Here is a 22,285-nt window from a genome sequence, read left to right as displayed (position 1 = left end):
AATGTCAGCTCTTCTTTGTTGTTGATAAAGACATTGGATTCTGAAGCAGTACTCACATTCATATATTACAACCCTGTTTATTGTTTCAACAGAGGAGTTCTGAGTGCAAAGTGTGTGGGAAGAATATTTATCTTATTTTTACAGATCAGAAAGCTGATGCATAGAGATTAAATTATGTTTACGAGGTCAATGAAAATATCAACAGAACTGTAATGAGCCCAACCTGCATTCCACAAAAGTCTAAAAATAAAGTGGATTTTCAAGTCATATGTAACTAGCATTTTGAAACATATTATAAAATTAAACAATTCATATGTTCATGCCTTTCATTTCAGCCTTAATTTAGGCTATCAACATTTTATCAGATTCACAGGAAATTCCCAGCACAGTTTGCCAATTGATCTAAAAGCATAAAGTCCAAAGGAGTCATATACATATGTATATATATTTTTTAATTTAGAGGATGTATTTCTATAAAATGCATAGTATCATCTGTGCCCAGTAAATGTAAAAGTACTACATTTGCTTTTAGGTGGGGACAAGACTGCAGAAGTACAAGTTCTCACACTTCTCAGCTCAATTCTAAAAGCAACTTTCTGGCCATTTTAATAACGCTACTAATTGTCCTGGATGTAAATTTGGGTGCAGCTATATTTCTTTTTGGATGTTTTGTATCTTTCTTGTAATCCAATTTATAACAATTCCCATAGGGAAGTGATTTGTTCTTGTGGACACACATAAATAATCTCTATCTCTTGCTGATTTTAAGTAAAATTGTTAGCTAGGTTTTAGTGAAAACAAATAGCAGTCTCCACCTATTAGCATAACCAAGAATTTGAGAAATAAGCTCCTAATCAGATATATAAGCATGGTCTGATAATATTCTTGAAAATTATTCCTGAAATTTCACATTTGAAATAAAATTAAGAAATTAACCAGGGGCGGGGGGGGGGGGAGGAGGAAGGAAGAGAGAGGGAGAGAAAAAGGGAGAGAGAGAGAGAGAGAGAGAGAGAGAGAGACAGAAGCAAAGAAGCCCAAAATAAGGATTTTGCAGACTAACCTCAGACAGGTGCCTCAGAGACTTTTTAGTCCAACTGCTGTTTCTCCAGTTAGCATACGATGTGCTGTGTATGAAAACACTCATATATAAACAGGAATTTGAGCTCGGCAACACTTTACTTACTTTCTCTTCCTCTCCCCTCCCTTCCCAATGTCCTTTTACTTCCTAATGTGCCAAATCAAATGCTAAATCAGGAGCAATCGCCTACAATTAGCCTTTTCAATTAAAATGTAGAGTTCAAAGTTGACTCCAGAGTGAGTAATTGCTTTTGAAAACCACAACCAGCAGGCAGCTGCCAGATTATTACAACAGTTTACTTAACCTCAAAACATCTGATCAATTTTATTATCTCAGCAGAAGAGAGATATCCTGGAGAGTAGGGTCTAAAATATACTACTCATCCTAGATGTCTGAGAGAAAATAAAAATTCCTCAACACTATAAATATCCTTTTGCCATCACCTTGCTGAGAAAACAAACTCAGATCACACTTTCTTCATTCGAAAGTCAACAGAAACTAAGAAATTGAAGGCGAAAGCATCATGATATCAGCTGGGGCAAAAGTGTGGGGAAGGGGGCCAGGAACAGACAATTTACAAAATTACAAGGTTTAAAAACATTCAAACATCCGGCTCATGATGTTTGGGGTTTTTAATCATCCAGAAAGGAGACAAAGAGAGGGCTGCCAACCTCACCAAAACAAAGAATATCACATGTCAAGAATCCTGACTTGGCTGTCTCCACACTGCCAACCTTACTTTTCTGAACTCTTCTCTGAGGCCCCAGGGATGAAGAGGATTGAAATCCCTGTGGGATACAAATGGCCTGGGCAGCCCTCAGAGCTCCTGCTTCCACCCAGCAAGGCCAGGGCACAGAATACATACAACCTTCCGGGCCTCCACCCCTGGGGATTTCTCCAGCCCCTTCTTCCTGATCCTTCTATCCCCATCTTGCCAGGCCTTCCCCACAGACCTTTGGATTTCATCTCCTCACTGCTTCTCCAAGCCCACTGGCACCTACCACACTGAACAGGTGGTCTTGATCATTTCACCTTCCCCAGCAGCTTTGTTGTGACGACTGAGTGGTTATTACATGTAAAGTGCTTAGAACCGGCCTGGCACACAGCAAGTGCTATGTAAGTTTTAGCCTTTTGTTTTTATAATTCACTCCGGATGCAGTCTTGACTTTTCTTTGGCTCTGGACCTGGCCTGTTGGGCAGTTCTACCCACTCTCAGGCCCAGCTCCTGGAACATCTCCTCAGATAGTCTGGATGGAGGGTTCAAACAGCTAGTTACCTGGGCTGTTTTGGTGTCCTTACTTAGGAGTCATGTTATAAGAAAGCTTTGATACAATCATATATCTCTCATCTTCCTAGCAATTTAACCACCTTGAACAATGACCCCTAATTATAGTTATTTCCAAAATATACCATCATTCCCAGCCACAGAGGGGTAGCTAGATACCACTAATTCCCATCACTACATTTGAGGAATATTAGTATTGCATCTTTTCTGCCCATTCTAGGAACTGTCAACTTGAAAGAAAAACAACATTCAAAGAACAAGTCAATTTAGGAAATGTTCATGGGAAATAAACCACTCATTTCTACAAAAAGGCTCTTCAGTATCTGAAAAATCATGAAAGCACTGTCTAAATACTTATTCTTTCTTTGAGTTTTATTTTCTGATGATTGTCTTTTATGTCTATTCCCCAATCCCATTTCACTTTTCCTTCTAGAACCATGCTAACATATTTGACAGCCTTGAACTCCTAGGAATTCTTGTGTAATAATGTTTTGTGTATGTTCTAATATAAAGTGCATTGATTTATAACCTAATAATCTATAAAGGTTATTGGTTTGTAAAAATTTTGATTCAATCTGTTTATTACTTTTATTCATTCATCCCAGTGTTCTTACAGTATCTTCATGTTATTTTGTGTACATCTAGTTTGTTGCTTTTAATTACTGCAGACTACTCTAGAGTGTGTGCCCAAGTCATTTTTACCTAACCATTCAATTTCGCCATTAATTAACAACAAAAATATTAACATCCAATACTTAATCTCACATTTGATCAACATGATCTAAAGTCACAGTGATTCTGCTAATTCATTTTTTTCCCTCCAATCTTAAGAGTTTTCCACCTGAATTAGAGACAAATGATCTCTCTTTCACTTTCTAGTAAAGATACACTCAGAGAAATTAGCATTTTTTTCTTTTGAAATCTGATTGTTGGCAACCAACATGTTTTGTCGATAAAAGTAAATATCTTTCACAGACACAGAGCAATATAAAACACAGACATCTTAAAAGCCCTGTGGAAACAGGCCATGAATAAAAAGTAAATAGTTAGCCAGCCACGCTTTCAGCATCTATTGCGTTTTAACCACAAAAACGTAGGAAATGCACAAGATCCCAAAGATGATATTCAAATTCCTGCACTGCAGCACTATTTGAGATAATGCAATAGGGGAAACAATTTAAATGTCTATCAATAGGAAACTAGAGTCTAAATAAAATATGGGATTTTACACAACTATAAAAGAAAATGAAGTAATTCTGTAAGTACTGACACAGGAACATCTTAAAAATACATTGTTAGTGAAAACAGCAGTCCACAGAAGAGTATTTTTCATATGATTCCATTTTTGTTTAAAAAAAAAAGGCAAAAGAAATATCCATGTATAAAAACGTGTGTATATATATATATATACAGGATTGCATGTGCTACAAAGTATCTGGAAAGATTCAAATTGCACCAGAGGGATAGCGAAACCTAAGAGAAGGAAAAAAAATTTACCTTTTAATTTCTGTCCTTCAGTATCAGTATTTACATATTTTTTGGTTGTTTACAAGTATGTATTAATTTCATACTAAATTTTTCTAAATATAAATAAAACAAAAATATAACAAATAAACCTGGCTTTTGAGGAAGGTTGGATATTGGCTTTTTTCACATAGGGCGTAATGGAAGAGCCGACCCGGTGACAGCATCATCCAGGCAAGCAGAAGCAGACGGGAAGAAAGAAACCAAGGAGCATAACAAGAAGTTACCCCTACCCCAAATCACTTATTAGACGGCAATGCAGAATCAAAGTAACTTACTGTTTCCACATTGACACATCACTTGCCAAGCTGTAGGTTTTTGGGTTTTTTTTAAATTGTAATGGAAAAGAAAAAGAAAATTCTCAATTTAAATAGAAGTAACAATTTTCAGTGAACTAGAGAAGTTTAGGGAAGTTTATTTTGTGGCCAGTGATGCTGACAGTAAGGTAAGAAAAAAAGAGATCTGTTAGAGATGCACTTCAAATTAAGTTAAGATGCTAAGAAATTAAAATATATTTGAAATAATATATATGTGCTTCTTTCTCCTTGATGAAGATTATGTAAATTCTAGTTTAAAATATATTTTACCAATAAAAGGCTAATACCTCAATCTTTCATAAATATTTTGCTTTTGAACTTTTGATGTTTTAATGGCCAGTGCTTCAAAATAGATTATAATATTTTAAAACTTGTTTCTCCAAATATTCAAATATTAAAAGTCCAATCCAAAACAGAACTTGGAGACTTCATGTCAAAATTATGGGAAAAAAATAAGAAAATTTTAATGGAAAAAATAGAGTTAAATGCAGAACCACCCACAATAGAAAGAGAATGAATGTGCTTTTATCTCTGAAAAATACCCATTTTTAATTTTCCTAAGACAGACTGGCAGGTTCTTTTAAAAATTTAAGAATGAAACATTTGATTTTGATACTGTGTAATCAAACCAGTTGTCCAGTGGAATAGTTTATCTTAAATGTCTGGGAAAACTATAACATACAGGGAGATTATGGAATTATATCCACGACAAATAAAACAATAGTAACAACAGACTAACAACATTTGGCGAAACATACTCCATGTAGAACCAAGATGTTTTACACTGATAACCACGAATAAGTGATCTGGATTCTATTTCCGCCAGTCATTTAAAATTCGGAATTCTTTACATATACAAATAATATTAATGTTACACACTATATGCTACACTAACTTTTTAGAAGAAAATTTCCTTCGCTTATCAAAATAGTCCATAAGATTTTAATGAGAAAAACATTTTTAAAAGTATGAAATAAATTCTAGGTATTTGCCCTTGAATCTTGCTGTCTTGCTGGCTTACCAGAAGTAAGGCAACAACTGAAAGGCAATATTTATGATGTTATACTCCCTCTAGTGGGCATTTTTTAAAGGGACAGTTCAGCAACCTCCCTACACACGCCAGTGCATTCTGAGTTTTAGGATTCTGATCCTCAGTGGGAAGGGTCTTTGCAGATTACTTAGTCAACCGTCCCTGTGATACAGGAACCTCAAAGGCAGCCAGATCATGTTTGATCTAAGTTTCACTCCCTCAGGAAAGCTACTGTTTCTATCTTGGGATAACTATTGTTAGCAAGTTATGTTTATATCAAAGCAAATTCCATTCTTCGTATCATGCACTTTTGGACCTCTTGAAGAAACTGGGAAGAGTTTATTCCCTTTTCCATTTTGCCCACCCTAAAGTAAATTTATAAAATATCTCATCCTAACAGTAGCCACTGAACAAGTGAAAAACAGTAGCATTAAGAAGCTATTTTAAAAATACATTGTCTCAGGCGGGGGTAACAAAATAAGAATGCCCTATTAATAATCCATGAAATTACAAATATACAATCATTGCTTTATTTGCCATTATATAATACCGTTGCCCATCATATCCAAAACTGAGTGTTGTACCAAATAACAAAGAGTTTATGGAGACAAATATGCCCAATAAATATTTGTTAATTTGAATTAAAAAAAAAAGATCCTTTCACTTTGTATGAAACTACTTAATTAATTTCTATGTGGTGGAAGAACTAGTGCAACTGATTATTTTTTGCCAGTCTACAGTAGTAGAGGAGCCTTGTGTGAAGCCTAAAAGACCTCAAGGGTCTTACTGCCCAAAGGGTGAAGCAAAAACATCTGAACACTTAGTCTCAGTAAAGGGACAAGGTATACCTACCTTACGTACCCTCAGATTCATCTCCCCGATTTAGAAGGCTTCATACTGAAATTCCCACCATTGCGTTAATGCCCCTTGAGCAGAAAATCCTCCTGCCCTTTGCTCCTTTGCGCTAGCACAGAACGTACAACTCAGTAGATGCGTAAGCCATGCTCACTACTGATGAACATGAAGCCCCACGTTTAATGCTTGGGTTCACCAATACTTACAAATTCTCATTTATACCATTTGACAGATTAACTTGGCTTTCTGATTATCTGCTGCTGATAGAGGTGTTTTGGTGGTAAGAAGGAGTGAGGAAAGGTGTGGAGATCAATGAGACTTAGGACAGGTCTTATACTGTGTCATGGTGAGGGAAACCCTGGAGGCAGGGCACTATCGATGTAGGATGGAAGAGACATATTTAAAGAAAGAGACAGGAACATGCAAGACACATACTTATCTAGCCCAGATCCATTAACCCACAGAAAAGGAAGTTCAGCCCTTTTCAGAAGCAAAGCGCCACCTTCCCCAGAGGAGAATTACAGGACTTTTTCTACTATAATAATTTTAATTGTATCTACCACCCTAGGTCTTGGGGTGGGGGGGAAGCATGGCTTTGGAAAATCATTACACGATTGGGTGAGGGGGCAGGTGGGAGGCAGAGGAGAGGTATGGGGATATGGGCAACTGGAGAGCAGTGGATTTCTTTGTAGATTAGAGTACATGGGCACACAATGATGCTTGTACACGTGAACAACTATATAGGCACATCAAGCAACCTAAGGCAACATTTCTCACAGCCTGGCCTTCGATGTCACCTGCAGCACATGTGTACAATTTTTACAAAACACAATTTCCACGATGCAACCCAAGGCCTACCCAATCTGAATTTCTAGGGATGCTGCATGGTACGCAACATAATTAACAATATCTCCACATGATTTTCAGTATAGATATGAAAGTGTAAGAATCAGCATCAGGGACTAAAAAACCTTCTTCACAGGTCCTTATAAAGGAGTGGGGGTGGAGGAAGGTAGGCTCTAAAATTCAACCCTTTCAAGTCCCTTAGAAATTGCCTTTTGAAGGGCAACGTGACATCTCCTGATTCAATTTCCCTTCTGGGAAAGGTATTTGGTTTCTTTGAATAAGCACTAAATTACATAGTTGTCTAACATTTAGAGGCCATATTGAAAAATATCTATCTTTAAATTCTAGGACCACCTTGAGCTCGGAGAAATTATACTCTGAGAATCCCAGAGCAAAGCTGAGACGAGAAAACCACAGCTTTATATCCTACTTTTGGCTAAACCGGAGAAAGTGCCAATACATTGAAAAGCTGGATTTATTCACTCACCCATATATTGAGCAGCTACTATATATAATGTGTTATGTTTAATGACATGAATACCAAGATGATGAGTGAAATTAGTCTGATCCTAACTAATGAGAGTTTCTTAAACTTCCAGAAAATAGCATCATGAAAATTTATAAACTTAATGTGAAAAAGTTTTCAGTAGATACTCTATTTTCAGGTTGATACTTTATAATGTATTAAGAATTCTAGTTAAGTGTACGTATAAGTGCCTGTCGATGATACCACACAGACCACAACAGGTTCTTACTGTGCCATAATCTCATGGAAAAGTTTATGCAGCATCACTCTCAGTGGGCTGCAAAATAGTTCAGCAGTTTTGTGGTTCAAAAGCAACAGAAAAAAAAAATCTTCTATGGTGCAGAGATTATAGGAATCTTGGGAAAAATAAAAGTAAGGTTTTTTGTTTGTTTTTTGCTGCCTTCTACCTTTTGTTAGCTCTTTCAACCATAGGTTTCCTATTTGCAGCTCCACACTGTAGGAGCACAGTTCTTCAACCGTGACCTTCTCTCTCTGCTATGGAGGGGTAGGAGTGGGTTAAAACAATGATTCTCAAGACAGGGAAAAGAAAAGGAGGAGAAGAAAGCAGGAAGAAACTTGCATTGTTCCAAAAATTATGTTTTAGTACAATTTTTATCTTGAAAAAATATGCTTTTTCATAACAAAAATGTCAGAGAACAAACTTCAAAGGAAACTTCTTTGCCAGTATACTAGTTTTTCATTGTTGTTGTAATAAATTACCACAAACTTGGTGGCTTAAAACAACACAGACTTATTATCTTACAGTTTTATAGGATGGAATTCTAACACAGAGCTCCCTGGTCTAAAATCAAGGTGTCAGCAGAGCTGCATTTCTAGAGGCAAATCTGTTTCCTTGCCTTTTCCAGCTTCTAAAGGACACCCACATGCCTTGGTTTGTGGCCCCTTCTTCTGTTCAAAGCCAACAATGTTGCATCACTCTGACCACTCTTCCATGGTCACACCTCCGAGGCTCCTCCTGGCCTCTGTCTCCACTTTTAAGGACCACTGTCATTATTGGACCCACCTATTTAATCCAGGGTAATCTATTTAAGGTCAGCTGATAAGCAGTCTTAGTTTCATCTTCACTCCTAATCCTCCTCTGCCATGTAATGTAATATGTTTACAGGTTATGGGGATTAGGATACGAACATCTTTGGGAGGCCATTATTCTGCCCAACTACAACCGGTGAGGATAGTCAAAGCATGGTCACTACTAACCATAGAAGAGGCGCCCCTTTAAAGGGAGATACAAAATGCAAATCAAAAAAGTGTTGGAGCATGAAATATATAAGTTCATTAGATGTGGACCGGGTTAGGAAGGCTGGGCAACACTGGCTTAGTAGCAATATTCACTGTTCAGGAGGTGGTTTGATTGGGTGGAGAAGGCAAATACATTTATGTCGGTGCCTAGATTTTTAGCCTAACAACTAAAATACTCGCAAAGTGAAAATAAATAACATAACTTCAGATATTTCTCAGTCCAGGAGTTGGTATTTGAAGGAAAATGAAACCTCTAAAATTTGTCAGCCAGTAGTTAGGATAGTCCTTTTCCTTAAATATGATACCATTGGAAGTACACCTATGCCACCAGTGGGGCGTTGTGCAAAATTACAGAGAAAGCAATTTTATACCTTTTGTTTGGGTTGTTTCTTTCACTTTTCTGATGGCTATTGACCCATCTTTCTTCATTTTCTCCTTCGACCAGAATATGAATTTCTCAGATAGGCATCACAGATGAATGCCAGTGGTCCTAAATGTCAGTGCCTACAGAAGCCAGGCAATAAAGAAAAGGAGGCAGAGTGTGATACGTTAAGGAGTAGTGGGGATTATGGAAAATTAGAGTGTGCACCACATCTAAAAAGGGTACTTACTCCTCAGGTTGAGATCACTTGATTTGCGAGAAAAAGACCCCTCATTGCTAGATAGCTGCATTTTTTTAATGAAATTTTCCAATTTTCAAACAGAGGCAATTATTTCATATTTTAGTAGAAACATGAAAAAACATATCTGTGGGTTAAATCCAGCTGCAGAGCTTCCAGTGTGTAAACTCTGGCTAATTTTCTAGTCTTCATAAAGCTATATGCTACAAAATGTCGCTCAACATAAAGGGTAAACATAATACTGCACTCCCTTGCTTGTGAGAGAGAAAGAACATACTCGTGTACTGAGTAAAGGGTTGCACTATCCTGCTTTAAAATATGACTTGAGTTAATATTTTCAAACATTTTTCCATTTTATTTTTATAATTTTATATGAATCATAAAGGCCTTTAAATAAACTTCCTTTAGTACCAAAGCATAAATTAAGTCCTTTCGAAAACCAATTTGGATGTGGGACAGGGGTGGTAGGAAATATTTGGTTTGTGATTATCACACTAAGATCACTCTGGTCATTGCTGAGAGCCTGAATATCATGCAACATTCATAATAATCAAATGCTGAATGCCGTGTTTTAAATGTCAATGTCGGTAAAATAAATTAACAAGCATATTTCACTACTTTTGTGACAGAGGAAAGCCTGCAAAACACACACTCACACACATATGTAATACATATATATACATGTTTGCATATATAGAGATGTGTACAAATTTGTTTCCCTGCTGAATTGATGTCACTGCATGTGCTCAAGTCCAAACAAGATAAGCAAATTCTACCACCAGGTGGAGCTTAGCTTCCATTAAAGCAGCAGATAAGTGAACAAGATTTCAAGAGCTTGTTTGAATTCTTTGTATACCTTAGGAAAAGACTGAAGTAAAAGGTAAACTAGAGTAGAACCTGACTGCAAATAGTGGGGTAGGCTAAGAGGATGGGCCATAACAACAGACAAATGGTGGATTTACTTGCGGGAGAAGTAGGTACAGAGTTATTGAAGAGTGTGGGTCAGGAATGCAGAATGAGAAGAACATTATTTATGTGGCTTATGAAGGGAAAGAAGATTTGGGAGGCCCATTCAGTGTTAAGCTTGCCTAAATTCTTTTACACCTGTACCAACATTTAATAGTCTAGATTCAAAGGAAATAGAGATGTGTAAAACATGCTGTCTACTCTTAACTTGCCTAGTGGTAAGGCACTGTAAGTTCTATAATAGCGTGAAAGTATGACATAAGCACAGATGAAGAAGAAATAAATGTGTGTAAAAATATAATAATAGAGCACATCAGGCAGCAACAGCATGTTCAAAGGCATAAGGCAAAAGAGCACAGCGTGATCAGGAAATGGTAAGTGGTTTGCTGGCATATGTGGCATATAAGGCGTGACTGGCTTATATGGATGAGGGCATAAACTAAAGTGATGGCAGGAGAAATAAGAAAGTCTCGATTTAATGGATAGTTCAAAGGTAGGCAGTTGCAGAGGGAACAAGGTTAAGAAAAAGGGTCCAAAACTCTAAAAGAGGAAGAGCAGCAAGCCCTGGTAACATGAACTTGGAGAACAAGTCAAACTAGGGGAGAAAGTACAACCTCAGTTTTTGATTAAGTTTAACTAAATAGAAATAGTAAGATATCCAAGTGTATAAATGTTGTTTAGGTTTTGTGTGGCTGCGCAGGAGTGCTGGCATGGGTGATTTATCCTGCGGCGGTGTGGGTTTGAGGAGGCGCCCCGCGGGGGTGAGGCGTTTAGGTGCGTGGCCTCCCCACTCTCGTTGGGTGACGTAACAGAGACCTTGGAGCCAGATTTGCTGGGTTTGTACCCCCGCCCCAACATTTACACGCTCTATGGCTTTGGGCAACTCAGGTAGCATGAATCTCATCAGCACAGAGAGAAAGCTTCACTGAAAACTCACTGCAGAGCGGTGGGGGAAGCCGGATTCCACAACAGCAGCAGCGGGGTTCCTGGCAAGAATCACGGCTTGCAGGCCGCCCCGGGTGGTCTCGTCTTCCTGCAGCTTGTAGACCCTCAGGCTTAGGAGCTGTTTCAAACACACAACCTTGAGAGAGTAAGGTGTTCTTGAGACTCTCTGTACCGAATCCGTGACTGAACCCAGTGAAGACCTCTATATAAATGTTTAAGATTCTGGCAGCACATGCGGAGACCTACTCTTTTAGCCACCAGCTGCTGGAGACAGCCTCGTAGACAAATTGCTACCAAGTCAGCCTGTTCTAGCTGAACAGCAATTGTAGACCCTCATAATCTGACTTCATAATGGAGACTGCCACATCCACTGCCATGCGGCTGACAGGGTCTTGGTGCTCCGGCTGGGTGTCAGGCCTGAGCCTCGGGGGTGGGCGAGCCGAGTTCAGGACATTGGTCCACCACAGACCTCCCGGCCCCACGTAATATCAACCAGCGAGACCTCTCCCAGAGATCTCCATCTCAATGCTAAGACCCAGCTCCACTCAACGACCAGAAAGCTCCAGTGCTGGACACCCCATGCCAAACAACTAGCAAGACAGGAACACAAACCCACCCCTTAGCAGAGAGGCTGCCTAAACTCATACTAAGTTCAAACACACCCCAAAACACACCACTGGACGCGGTCCTGCCCACCAGAAAGACAAGATCCAGCCTCATCCACCAGAACACAGGCACTAGTCCCCTCCACCAGGAAGCCTACACAACCCACTGAACCAATCTTAGCCACTGGGGGCACACACCAAAAACAACAGGAACTATGAACCCGCAGGCTGTGAAAAGAAGACCCCAAACACAGTAAGTTAAGCAAAATGAGAAGACAGAGAAATACACAGCAGATGAAGGAGCAAGGTAAAAACCCACCAGACCAAACAAATGAAGAGGAAATAGGCAGTCGACCTGAAAAAGAATTCAGAGTAATGATAGTAAAGATGATCCAAAATCTTGGAAATAGAATGGAGAAAATACAAGAAACGTTTAACAAGGACCTAGAACTAAAGAGCAGACAAACAATGATAAACACCACAATAAATGAAATTAAAAACTCTCTAGAAGGAATCAATAGCAGAATAACTGAGGCAGATGAATGGATAAATGACCTGGAAGATAAAATAGTGGAAATAACTACCCCAGAGCAGAATAAAGAAAAAAGAATTAAAAGAATTGAGGACAGTCTCAGAGACCTCTGGGACAACATTAAACGCACCAACATTCAAATATATAGGGGTCCCAGAAGAAGAAGAGAAAAAAAAAAACGGACTGAGAAAATATTTGAAGAGATTATAGTTGAAAACTTCCCTCATATGGGAAAGGAAATAGTCAATCAAGTCCAGGAAGCACAGAGAGTCTCATACAGGATAAATCCAAGGAGAAACATGCCAAGACACATATTAATCAAACTATCAAAAATTAAATACAAAGAAAACATATTAAAAGCAGCAAGATAAAAGCAACAAATAACATACAAGGGAATCCCCATAAGGTTAACAGCTGATCTTTCAGCAGAAACTCTGCAAGCCAGAAGGGAGTGGCAGGACATCTTTAAAGTGATGAAAGGGAAAAACCTACAACCAAGATTACTCTACCCAGCAAGGATCTCATTCAGATTCAAAGGAGAAGTCAAAACCTTTACAGACAAGCAAAAGCTAAGAGAATTCAGCACCACCAAACCAGCTTTGCTAAAGGACTTCTCTAGGCAGGATACACAAGAGAAGGAAAAGACCTACAATAACAAACCCAAAACAATTAACAAAATGGTAATAGGAACATACATATTGATAACTACCTTAAATGTAAATGGATAAAATGCTCCAACCAAAAGACACAGACTGGCTGAATGGATACAAAAACAAGACCCGTATATAGGCTGTCTACAAGAGACCCACTTCAGACCCAGTGACACATACAGACTGAAAGTGAGGGGATGGAAAAAGATATTCCATGCAAATGGAAATCAAAAGAAAGCTGGAGTAGCAATTCTCATATCAGACAAAATAGACTTTAAAATAAAGACTATTACAAGAGACAAACAAGGACACTACATAATAATCAAGGGATCTATCCAAGAAGAAGCTATAACAGTTGTAAATATTTATGCACCCAGCATAGGAGCACCTCAATACATAAGGCAAATGCTAACAGCCATAAAGGGGAAATCGAAAGTAACACAATAATAGTAAGGGACTTAAACATCCCACTTTCATCAATGGACAGATCAACCAAAATGAAAATAAATAAGGAAACACAAGCTTTAAATGATACATTAAATAAGATGGATTAATTGATATTTATAGGACATTCCATCCAAAACCTCTTCTCAAGTGCTCAAGAACATTCTCTGGGCTAGATATATATTTGTATAGATATCTTGGGTCACAAATGAAGCCTTGGTAAATTTAAGAAAATTGAAATCATATCAAGTATCTTTTCTGACCACAACGCTATGAGACTAGATATCAATTACAGGAAAAAATCTGTAAAAAATACAAACACATGGAGGCTAAACAATATGCTCCTAAATAACCAAGAGATCACTAAACAAATCAAAGAGGAAATCAAAAAATACCTAAAACAAATGACAATGAAAACACGACGACCCCAAACCTATGGGATGCAGCAAAAGCAGTTCTAAGAGGGAAGTTTATAGCAATACAATCCTACCTTAAGAAACAAGACACACCTCAAATAAAAGACCTAACCTTACACCTAAAGCAATTAGAAAGAGAAGAGCAAAAAAACCCCAAAGTTAGCAGAAGGAAAGAAATCATAAGGATCAGATCAGAAATAAATCAAAAAGAAATGAAGGAAACGATAGCAAAGATCAGTAAAACTAAAAGCTGGTTTTTTGAGAAGATAAACAAAATCGATAAACCATTAGCCAGACTCATCAAGAAAAAAAGGGAGAAGACGCAAATCAATAGAATTAGAAATGAAAGAGAAGTAGCAACTGACACTGTAGAAATACAAAGGGTCATGAGAGATTGCTACAAGCAACTATATGCCAATAAAATGGACAACCTGGAAGAAATGGGCAAAATCTTAGAAAAGCACAACCTTCTGAGACTAAACCAGGAAGAAATAGAAAGTATAAACAGGCCAATCACAAGCACTAAAATTGAAACTGTGATTTAAAATCTTCCAACAAACAAAAGCCCAGGACAGATGGCTTCACAGGCGAATTCTATCAAACGTTTAGAGAAGAGCTAACACCTATCCTTCTCAAACTCTTCCAAAATATAGCAGAGGGAGGAACACTCCCAAACTCATTCTATGAGGCCACCATCAACCTGATACCAAAACCAGACAAAGATGTTACAAAAAAAGAAAACTACAGGCCAATGTCACTGATGAACATAGATGCAAAAATCCTCAACAAAATAGTAGCAAACAGAATCCAACAGCACATTAAAAGGATCATACACCATGATCAAGTGGGGTTTATCCCAAGAACGCAAGGGTTCTACAATATACACAAATCAATCAATGTGACATACCATATTAACAAACTGAAGGAGAAAAACCACATGATCATCTCAATAGATGCAGAGAAAGCTTTTGACAAAATTCAACAGCCATTTATGATAAAAACTCTGCAGAAGGTAGGCATAGAGGGAACTTACCTCAACATAATAAAGGCCATATTTGACAAACCCACAGCAAACATCATTCTCAATGGTGAAAAACTGAAACCATTTCCACTAAGATCCAGAACAAGACAAGGTTGCCCATTCTCACCACTCTTATTCAACATAGTTTTGGAAGTTTTAGCCACAGCAATCAGAGACGAAAAAGAAATAAAAGGAATCCAAATGAGAAAAGAAGAAGTAAAACTGTCACTGTTTGCAGATGACATGATACTATACATAGAGAATCCTAAAGATGCTACCAGAAAACTACTGGAGCTAATCAATGAATTTGGTAAAATAGCAGGATACAACATTAATGCACAGAAATCTCTTGCATTCCTATATACTAATGATGAAAAATCTGAAAGAGAAATTAAGGAAATACTCCCATTTACCATTGCAACAAAAAGAATAAAATATCTAGGAATAAACCTACCTAAGGAGACAAAAGACCTGTATGCAGAAAACTATAAGACACTGATGAAAGAAATTAAAGATGATACAAACAGATAGAGAGATATACCATGCTCTTGAATTGAAAGAATCAACATTGTGAAAATGACTCTACTACCCAAAGCAATCTACAGATTAATGCAATCCCTATCAAACTACCAATGGCATTTTTCACAGAACTAGAACAAAAAATTTCACAATTTGTATTGAAACACAAAAGACCCCGCATAGCCAAAGCAATCTTGAGAAAGAAAAACGGAGCTGGAGGAATCAGGCTCCTGAACTTCAGACTATACTACAAAGCTACAGTAATCAAGACAGTATGGTACTGGCACAAAAACAGAAATATAGATCAATGGAACAGGATAGAAAGCCCAGAGGTAAACCCACGCACATATGGTCACCTTATTTTTTATTTTTTTAACATCTTTATTGGAGTATAATTGCTTTACAATGGTGTGTTAGTTTCTGCTTTATAACAAAGTGAATTAGCTATATATATCCCCATAACTCTTCCCTCTTGCGTCTCCCTCTTTTCAACCCCATCACCTTATTTTTGATAAAGGAGGCAAGAATATACAGTGGAGAAAAGACAGCCTCTTCAGTAAGTGGTGCTGAGAATACTGGACAGCTACATGTAAAAGAATGAAATTAGAACACTCCCTGACACCATACACAAAAATAAACTCAAAATGGATTAAAGACCTAAATGTAAGGCCAGACACTGTAAAACTCTTAGAGGAAAACATAGGCAGAACACTCTATGACATAAACTACAGCAAGATCCTTTTTGACCCACCTCCTAGAGAAATGGAAATAAAAACAAAAATAAATAAATGGGACCTAATGAAACTTAAAAACTCTTGCATAGCAAAGGAAACCATAAACGAGACGAAAAGACAACCCTCAGAATGGGAGAAAATATTTCAAACAAAACAACTGACAAAGGATTAATCTCCAAAATTTACAAGCAGCTCATGCAGCTCAATATCAAAAAAACAAACAACCCAATCCAAAAATGGGCAGAAGACCTAAATAGACATTTCTCCAAAGAAGATATACAGATTGCCAACAAACACATGAAAGGATGCTCAACATCACTAATCATTAGAGAAATGCAAATCAAAACTACAATGAGGCACTATCACACACTGGTCAGAATGGCCAACATTAAAAGTCTACAAATAACAAATGCTGGAGAGGGTGTGGAAAAAAGGGAACCCTCCTACACTGCTGGTGGCAATGTAAGTTGGTGCAGCCACTATGGAAAACAGTATGGAAGTTCCTCAGAAAACTAAAAATAGAATTACCATATGATCCAGCAATCCCACTCCTGGGCATATACCCAGACAAAACTATAATTTGAAAAGATACATGCACCCCAATGTTCATAGAACCCCTATTCACAACAGCCAAGACATGGAAACAATCTAAATGTCCACTGACATATGAATGGATAAAGAAAATGTGGTGCATATATACAATGGAATATTACTCAGCCATAAAAAAGAACAAAATAATGCCATTTGCAGCAACATGGATGCAATTAGAAATTATCATACTAAGTGAAGTAAGTCAGAAAGAGAAAGACAAACACCATATGATATCACTTATATGTAGAATCTAAAGTATGACACAAATGAACCTATCTATGAGACAGAAACAGAGTCACAGACATAGAGAGCAGACTTGTGTTTGCCAAGGGGGAGGGTACTGGGGGAGGGATGGAGTGGGAGGCCGGACTTAGCAGATGTAAGCTACCGTATGTATTGATAGAACGGATAAACAAGATCCTACTGTATAGCACAGGGAACTATATTCAATATCCTATAATAAACCATAATGGAAAAGAATATTTTAAAAAGAATGCATATATATGTAAAAACAAAATAAAATAGGCATGGACTACTATATTCTCAAATCAACATTTAAAAAAAGGATACAGGGACCTGGGTCATTTTGCTAGTCTTGATGGCTGGCTTTTTAGGGACAGTGAGGAGTGATGGCTGAGGACTAGAGGGGCAGTTCTGATGCTCTGTTGCTTCTTGAGATCCAGGTTCTTTGTACACCCCTGATGCAAGAGGAGCCTGAACAATGCCAGAGGTTGACTTTTATTCCAACCGCACAGGATTGGGGCCTGAAATCAGGGGTGAGTTGATTTTAAAAAAATAGATATTTTTCGACATATGAATTTATAAATTGAGATTCTAACATATTACATATGCTTCAATGGATTCTTAGATATCATTTGATTTATATATTCTCTCTTGCTCAGCCAGGCTGTAAACTAAACTTGACAATTTATATCCCAACAGATAAAGGCTTAACTAAAGGATTGTTGATACTGCTGCTAGACAGAAATTAAATTTTATACCTGAAAGGGACCTTAGCAGATTACCATTATATTTAATATAAGCTGGAGTTAACCAGAGGACTAAAATTTAACGATTAGCTTCAAGAAGATTTCATCTTAAAAGTGAACAGAGGTGTATAAAGAAAACATTTCAATATAAAATATAATTGGTAATGAACATGCTATGTGAATACCAAAGAAAGATAATGATACCACTAATTTCACTTTTACCATATCACTTTCCATTGCCATGATTTTCATTTGTTTCTCACCTTTCTAGAAAAAGTGTCAAAGAGAATAGGCATCCTGCCTTATCTCTTTGTAGAATATGCCTTTATCTCCTTGTAGAATTTCCATAGGACCCAGAGATCCTGAACATAAGAGATGTTCAATAATTAGGGACCAGGATGTGGTCTGCTAGGTAGTTCTCATCTTAATACCAGGAGATACACATCTACTGTTAATGACTAACTCTGACAGTTGGCCTGAAGCCCATAGAAGAATGAGAATCAAAACAAAAATACACAACTGAATAAATAGATTCTAAAATTTTTATCAATGTATCTATTATTGATCATTTTTTATTGTAATTTAGGATAACATTTAGATCCTATTGATGAGAAGCCGTGTAGGGGGGAATTAAAAAATACAGGATTGTGGTCCTGCTTGTGCCACTTACAAGCTATGTGATCGTAGGATCTTCACTTGGCCTCTAGGAGCCTCCAGCTCTTTTATAAAATATGGAAAACTGTGTTCTCAAGAAAGTTACATCAGATATGCAAAATCTATATGGCAAAAAGTAAAACACACTTAATGGTAATTACTACTGAATAACTAGTTGGTCTCCAAAATACTCTTTTACCATAATAAAGATCACAAAGGAAAAAAGCAGTCTTTTACATACTTTGTCCACTCCTGTGTTACTTTGTATAATTGTCTTCTTTAATTTATTCAAGGCTCATAACATATTTCTCCCAGGGGACTTCCCTGGTGAACACAGTGGTTAAAAATCCGCCTGCCAATGCAGGGGACACGGGTTCGATCCCTGGTCCGGGAAGATCCCACATGCCGTGGAGCAACTAAGCCCGTGAGCCACAACTACTGAGTCTGCTCTCTAGAGCCTGCAAGCCACAACTACTGAAGCCCGCGCACCTAGAGCCCGCACTCCGCAACAAGAGAAGCCACTGCAATGAGAAACCCGCGCACCACAACGAAGAGTAGCCCCCGCTCGCCGCAACTAGAGAAAGCCCGCGTGCAGCAACGAAGACCCAACGCAGCCACAAAATAAATATATAAAAATAAATTAATTAAAAAAAATATATTTCTCCCAGGTAGATATGAGCTATTTGGGGGGGGGGGGGGAATCTTTTTGAGAGTGTTACAAGTGGACCATGGCTGAGACTAAAAAATCCAGACCTTGGGAAATGTATCAATATTCACACTATTTCTCTTGAAGTGAATGGATGACAGCGCTATCACCCATTCTGGGGAGTGTCTAATCGTAATACAAGAAATAAGCTAAGTCCTTTGGATGGGGATATAGTAGAGAGTAGACACTGCTTGCTGTATGATCCAGGTGTAGTTGGGCCCAAACACCCAGGAATCTACAGTGCTTCTGGCAGAGAGCCAAGCGGAGACAGGCCTCCCTCCCTCTGCTTCTCTTTAGTGGTAGCACATGTCCCTGTAGCAACAAAAACATGATTGCAGTTTCAGGGAGAGTCCAGCCTCTACCTCCTGGAACTGCATGCATCTGTAATCAAGCTCTCTGAGTGAGCTGGAAGAGCATTTAAGACCGATACTCTGAACGCAAGTACAGTCCCTCCTAGGGGGCTGCTGTGGGACACACAGGGATGCTTCAGACTGCAGACGGCCGTGCCCAGGAAACTGGTTTTCTCATGAAGGTAATAATAGCGTGCTGACAAGATGAAAACTAAAGGGTGAAAGAAACTAAGGTACTTAGTCTACAGCATGCATGAAATTGCTGGGGAGGATACTGTGAGTCAGGTTAGTTTCTGACAGAAACCACGTGGGTTCATGTTTTAATTTGGGTTTAGAAAAAAAGCGTGTAAAATCATTTTCACATCACAGGCTAGTGAAGTCACCAATATTAAAGTTGTACAATCACAAAAATTGCGTTGAATCTGCATTGCCAATGAGTATTGTTAATTGTATATAATTATGAATATGTATTTATTATGTATAAATATGTACAACATATTTTCTCTATTTTCCCAATTTGAGATAAACCTGGCTAAATCAGTAATACCTAATCTCTACAAGTTCTTCTTGTATGTGCATACAAAACATAAGCTTACAATGCAATTGTTTTAGAACAACTCTTTCAAGAAAATGTTGACATAAAAATATGTGTATATGTGTATATTGCTTTTCTCTTTCTCTACATTCTCATTCTTCCTCTACACACACACAATCAAGAAGAAATTAATAAGACATCATAATGGGGGAATTAAATTTTGGGGTCTTTCTTAAGAGAAAGGTTTACATTTAAGTTTTAACTCTGGTTCAAAAAAATCGAAAAGACCACAATTTTCAATTCATACACTAGAGAGTTGCAAGAAGAGAAGAGTGTGTATCAAAAAAGCTCTACTGGAAAAATCCCCAACCTATCAAACTGTCCTTTACTGTATTCACAGATTTATGCAGATGTGTAAAGAGGTTCATTCACTCTTTATTAACTGTAAAGATAGATAATTGACATTATATATATTTTGTGTGCTAAAAGAATATAAAAGAGTGGCTTCAGAGTTGAAGGTTTGATACTAAGCCACACTTAGAAGTTAGTAAAATAAAAATAAAATTCTATTTAGGCAACACATATAGCTTTGGGAAGGAGTAATATTATGCATAACTCCATGATTAATCCAAATCTTTTAATATCCTTTAAGATTCTCAAATCAGAGCCAAGAATATTTGGTCTATAGTTGATTCTCTCTGCTATCTTATTATAGCATATTGCACTTAATCTTAAATTCCTGATTTATGGTACAATTTATGGATATTCCCACTGGGATACTAAAGCTCTTAATTTGTTTACATAGTTTGGCTTTTTTCCAGATTTATGTGAACAGTAACTGATCCAAGAAACAAACAGGCGGAAATGTCTTTGAATAGCATTCTTTTACTATCAGGTCATACATATCTCCATTCAGTACAACAGGCCACTGAATTCCTGAACTCGGCAGTTCAATAATACATTTTTAAAACTCAGGTGGGATTAAAGAGAATGATTTTCTATTCAAACAAGAAAAGAAAAAGGAACTATGAACTTAACAGGGTCTTAAAAACACATACACAGGATGGAAAAGGAATTCCTCCAAACTACTGAAAAAAATTAGTAACACAGATTTTATCATCTATTTCCTCCTCCTCAAAGGGATGTTTTGTTATCCACTTAGACTGAAGAGCTTGCTTTCAATTAAATTAAGTGCTCAGATGTAAAGAATAGAAAAGAAAAAAAAAACCAAGAAAAGAAAAAGCTGACATACCAACAAACAAACCAATTTCAATAGCCCATTTTATAATGAGGTAGAACAAAGAACAAAATGGATAGCTCCAAAATGGCAAAGCTCCAGAAACCTCATTCAGTTAGTCTAGTAGATGCTTTGCCAAACCTCATCCAAATAACCCAATTATTACAGTCCACAGACTAGTGGAAATTCTTACAAAATTGGCCTCCATGTGAAATCTCAAATCATGTTTCCACTCAGGTCAAAAAGATAACTAGGATTGCCCTGTGGAAGCTTTTGCCTCTGGCTTAACTGCAATTTTGCAAAATGGAAAATAGGGAACGCATCCAGGTAAAATTCTGGATGTAGATATTAATCAGATTTTTTAAAACCTCAAGTAAAGAACAGTCCCTCCTAGTTGTAATCCAATTCCCTGAAACAGTATCCAAGGTAGAATCAGAAATTCTGGATTTCCAAACTCACTTTGGCTTCCAGTGTGCTGGGTGATCATGAGCCCTTTATCTCTGCATCTGCCTTTTTGTAACTGTCATACCACAAGGTTGATACAGACCTACCTCACAGAGACCCTGCAAGGATTAATTAAGGTTAAACAAGAAAAGTGCATTAGACAATCCAGGCTTCATCTGTGCTGCTAAATAGACCCAGATGTTTTAACACCTGTTCAGATTATTTGGTAGCATCTTCACGAAGTAGAGAGTAATTTGCATAATGCATTTCAGCTGTAAAGACTTCTAAAAAATATCCAATTACTTTTATTTTAATTCTATAGTACTTTCATTAGCAACAGAAAACCTGATTTTTTTCCTCAATACACACTAACGTGTTAAAGTCAGATTTTGTGTTTTGTGCTGCACAAATTTAGATGTGAATCTTTTATCTGGTGGTGGTAATGTATATTTTAATAAAGCCTTAAAATTGAAAAAAAATAAGCTCCTTATATAACAGAGTTATTTAAGGACTCGTGATAAAACCCTGCACGATTTTTTTTAGGTTACTTTTTAAGCCCTGGCAATCCAACATCGTCACATGTAGTCGTCAGAGTCCTTTCTCAAT

The 22,285-nt window shown here is 37.5% G+C and overlaps 2 long non-coding RNA genes across 4 annotated transcripts in view; both read right to left on the bottom strand.

Annotated features, from left to right (window-relative positions):
* LOC133096220 (uncharacterized) overlaps nt 1-22,285 on the bottom strand; it is a 77,598-nt gene that overhangs the window by 52,711 nt on the left and 2,602 nt on the right. The window lies entirely within an intron of this gene.
* LOC133096703 (uncharacterized) lies at nt 1,094-11,288 on the bottom strand. The gene is made up of 3 exons (XR_009701805.1): nt 11,245-11,288; nt 9,093-9,225; nt 1,094-1,124 (listed from the first exon to the last, which is right to left on the bottom strand). It is a non-coding gene; the product is annotated as an uncharacterized LOC133096703 (long non-coding RNA).

This window comes from Eubalaena glacialis, chromosome 8 (genome assembly GCF_028564815.1).
Source record: "Eubalaena glacialis isolate mEubGla1 chromosome 8, mEubGla1.1.hap2.+ XY, whole genome shotgun sequence".
NCBI classification, from domain to species: Eukaryota; Metazoa; Chordata; class Mammalia; order Artiodactyla; family Balaenidae; genus Eubalaena; species Eubalaena glacialis.
This window is presented reverse-complemented; position numbering and strand designations above follow the sequence as displayed.